This window comes from Cynocephalus volans, chromosome X (assembly GCF_027409185.1).
Source record: "Cynocephalus volans isolate mCynVol1 chromosome X, mCynVol1.pri, whole genome shotgun sequence".
In the NCBI taxonomy this organism is placed as follows: Eukaryota; Metazoa; Chordata; class Mammalia; order Dermoptera; family Cynocephalidae; genus Cynocephalus; species Cynocephalus volans.
In genome coordinates, this window is record NC_084478.1 from 36,660,493 (window position 1) to 36,664,987 (window position 4,495).

The window sequence follows — 4,495 nt, forward strand, 5'->3', positions numbered from 1 at the left end:
TATTGAGATTTTGTTTCTGCTACAATTTTTAATAAGCTAACCATATCAAGGTATAAATAATTTAATTTTACAAAAAAGAAACACTAACGAGAATGAGGGAAACCGGGAATGACCGTGTTTTATTTTGTTTCTATTCGGTTATGGCCAGTGTTTTTTTGTGGGGTTCTTTCATATTCCCCCAAAAATCCCTACTGTAATGTCATACTTTTTTGTCAGGATGACAAAGAAAAAGAGAAACCTTAGACTTCAGTAGATGTGGGAGAAGCTCCTGGACGTGGTGGTGCCATATGCCGGGCCACATCGTTAGTGCCAGGCCCAGCTGCAATTTTGGCCCGGACTATCTCTTTCTCGAATCTCAAAGCTTCTTCATACTGTGTTGAGATGGCACTAGGAACAATATCATGGACCTTGGCCACAGACTCGAGAACTTTCACTTTTCCGTTTTCAGCTTGGGCTCTTGGACCCCACAGGAATTCGTAGCGTGGAGGATCACCGTTGGGCACCTGCTGGTACTCCAGGAACTTCAGCCTCACCAAATCTTGGGTGATGTGTTTCCTGGGCTCTCCATAGATGAAGTGCTTCCTTCCAGCCTATACTGTCATCATATTCAGGAATTTCCAGAAGTCTTTCTCAGGGGCACAGTTGCCCTTCACAAAGATCCCACCCAGGAGATCCATCCGGAGACGTGTTTTGGGTAACCCTCTACCAGCATGAATTCTTGCATTGCTGGGGAGTTTTGGTTTGCTGACAAGGTCATACGAGTGACTGGTTGAGTCGATTTCGTTCACATCCACTGCAAAAACAACCTCAATTTGCTCAGAAGCCGTCTTGAGGATCTCAGCAACTGCTCCTCGTGCTTCACATCAATAATCATCCGCAGCTCTGCGTTCATAAATGGGTTGTTTCATTTTGTACCTGTATAAGAGGAACTCCTCCAACAAACCCACCTTCACAGTCTGACAATCCGTACATACGCTCTCATCGAAGGTTGAGGCCTCTGAGCAACACGGATATTCTTCATCTTTGCTGTTATCCCCTTCGTTAGATCCTGCGTCAAAAACATCTGCACAGGTAGTGGTGGTGGATGGTGCTCCCCGAGGTTCCTGGGAAGTGCTACCTGACCCAGCAACAGCTGAGCTCTAGGGAATATCCCTGAGAACAGGAGAGGAAGAGGGGTGGGTCTCTTCTTCTTTCACTGAGGCCCTGGCCCGAGCTCCCCATGACCCTGGAAATAACCTAGGGCCTGGTGGCATGTCTCACTGGTGTGGCGCTTACACTTCTGACCATGAGGCATGATGACTATGCTCAGGGCCAGCAAGCAGGCATGTGGGTAGCAGAACAGATGGTGAAGGCCCACTGAAGGAGGGACGATGACAGGGAGGGTGCAACTTCACAATGGGAATTCCACCGTGGCTACAACGAAGGCTACAAGGAAGCCTCCTGTGAGGGCACTCCGCCAGGATCTCTCTGGGGTCTTGTTCTCCTGATGAGTCTGTCCCTTGGGGAACCTGTGGAGGAAGTTAGAGTGACCAGTAGGCTTTAGCTTGTCAGCACTGCCCCAGGTATACTGAGGTGAGGGCAGGGGCTGTCAGTGTTTTGAGTTGAGGGTTTGTGTTCTATGAACTTCAAGACCATCATGACAACTAACAGCGATCATATAAACAATTCCCTCTGCTACTCTTTGGTTGGCGTCCCCAAAAGGATCTGGAACACACAGGAAGGAAGCGAAGGCAGTCCTCGTCTTGTTAATCCTGTCCAGCAGCCCCAGTGCTGGCTGCCCAGTGAGGAGTTTTCTGTCCTGGTCTTTTTCGTGTCCTGGGTCCTCACTCAGGGTCCTCACACTGGCACACAGGACATGGGACACACAATCCCTCCATTTGAATGGTGGCTGCACCTGCACACTAAGGATATCACCTCCCATAGACCTGATGTAAATAAGCAGTGAGAAGCTTCAGCTGAGAACCCTGCCCAGTGTCTTCAAGGGCTAAAACCAGGGTGGAGCAAGATTCTTTGGTATCCCTTCTGTGTAGTGGTAGATGGCCTCCTCACTACTTGTTTTTACCACTTGCATGGCCTAGAACAATTTTCTCCCCGTCCCTGAAGCTTGTCCCCTCATCCTGAGGACAAAATGTCCCTGAGACCTTCCCTACGGAGGTATAAGTGCCTTCTCATCTGAACATACCTGTCTTAGGACTCCCGAAGACGAGAATACGGATGAATTCTGTGGTGCCCCCACTCTTATGGGGTGAATGTTTCCTTTAGTCGTCACGGTACTCACGGTGGCCTCTGGAAAAACCTGAAAATCCTCCCACTACTGACCTTAGGCCATAATCCTTAGACACAGCCCCTCAACCACTTGTGACATCCTAGGGGAAAGTGAGTGTGTCTGATCATGTCAAAAATGCCCAGGTATCCCAGGGCTGCCAGCAAGGTCGGAGGTCTGTGTGGTCCTCTCAGTTCTGAGGGTGGAGGACATCCCAAGTTTTCACTGGGGAACCTCCCTTTTACTACTGGCAGGGCCTGAGGATCCTTCCCTTGCTGACCTGAGGACGCTCACTTCACAGCAAGGCCCTCACATCCCTGAGACCCTTCTCGCAGAAGTCAGCCTGACAGTCCTGCCCAAGGCCTCCCAGAGATTATGGCAGGGGCAGGCTCTGTGCCACTTCACTTTTCTGTGGGTTGTCGTCCAGTAAGTCATCATGCACATCTGTGCATTTGATTCCTGGCAGGACATGGGGCACCTCCCTCCTCTGACCTAGGTCTCATAGCCTCAGATCAAGGTTCTGATTCCCTGAGGCCCTAGAAGGAGAAGTCAGGGAATGCTACATGAGGGAACCCATCTGCGCCGTTCCAGGGGTGACATCGAGAATCAGGCTCCTTGGGGCTCTCTCTGTTCAGGCTAGGGCTGTGCCCTCAGTCCTCGCTCAGGGTTTTCACCTCGACTCCTTGCAGGCCCCGGATTTCCTCTTTCGTTCAACGTCGGGTTACTCATGTACACCAAGGCTCTCATGTTCCTGATAAGCCTGTACAATAAGTGAGGAAATACTCAGCCTGACAGCCCTGCTTCAGCCTTCTAGGTCTGAGAGAAGACACAGGCTGGTCTCTCTGTGACTCCATTTATTATGGGGTATTAGCCTCTTCAGTTCTCATTCATCAGAGTCTTCATCTTGGTCCGTGTACCTTCTATGAGAGGCTTCCGGGGAAAATGCCATATCACTTCAATCTCTTGATTGGTTTCCCTTCTGCAAACCTTGCAGAGGAAAGGCTGTGTCCCAGGAGTGATGTGAGATGGCGAGGCCAAAGCACAAGCAGAGAGCCCAGGACGGGTGTCGTGCTACCAGACACACACACACACACACACACACACACACACACACACACACACACACACACACACACACGCTGATTTATGCCTTTGCTTCACCAGCCAGACATAGCCACTTATTAACTTTTCTTCAAATATATCTACTTTCTTTAGGGAAGGACTAAGCCAAATGATTTTGTGAGCCTCAAATCTTTTGAGTTTCACCGAAGGTGATTTTGTAGATCATTAAATTGTCAACAAATAACTCCTTTCTCCTTTCCCACCTCACATTTACTTTGGTATTTTTATTGCTTACCCCTTGGGCTATGTATTCCAAAACAGTACTTCGGGTACACTATTTTATCACCTGTAATACATTTTGAGGTAATAAGCAAAAAATAAATTAGTGACAAAAGGTATGCCTGAGGCTGGGAGTGGGGACCAGTGGGGACTCTGGAGGAATTCAGAGCCGGGGTCTAGTACAGGGCCTATGTCACTTGCGAGCCTTGTGAATCTGAGAAGATTTCAAGTTCTTCATCTGCGAAATAAATCTGATAAATCCTATCAGGAAGGACATAGGCATATACGCAATGCGTATGAAACACCTGGCACAGTGTTGGGCAAAGGTTGGGTCTTTAATGAATTACCAAGTTTATTTTGATCCAAGATGATAACAACCTTCCCTCACAGAATGTCACTTCCAGAATACATTGGAGAGTATGCAACTCCAAACGACATAGAAATCACCGTTATCTCAAATGCTGCTGAGCATAAATAGTGTGTCCCCACTACAGTATCCCTTATGTATTTTGAGTGTGTGATTGTCTTCTCTAGCTGGAGGCCACTCAAGGTTCCTGTTTTGTGTCGAGGACCGACAACCTCCCTCGCAGGTGCCTTCCCTTCCAAGCCACCCCTTTTTCCATTCATGTCATCATCACTAAAAATCGACCCCTCCCGTAGAGTTTCACAATTACACCCCAAATAATCTAATTAAAATGCCCTTTTAATGGAGTGTTCTCTGGCTAGTCCTAGCCAACGACAAGCATGTCAGTTGTGTGACTTCTCGGCATCTTATCTCAAGGTGGTGTCACTCTTATTTCCCAGAATCTCCCTAGACATCACGTACCCAAAACACCCAGTTTGTGCACTGTATGCACCTGCACTGGCACATGCGCATGGGAAGCCTTCCAC

The 4,495-nt window shown here is 48.5% G+C and overlaps 1 pseudogene; it reads right to left on the reverse strand.

Moving 5' to 3' along the window:
- Positions 1-303: 303 nt before the first annotated feature.
- LOC134367874 (melanoma-associated antigen B5-like) lies at positions 304-1,294 on the reverse strand (annotated as a pseudogene).
- Between the last annotated feature and the right edge of the window lie 3,201 nt (positions 1,295-4,495).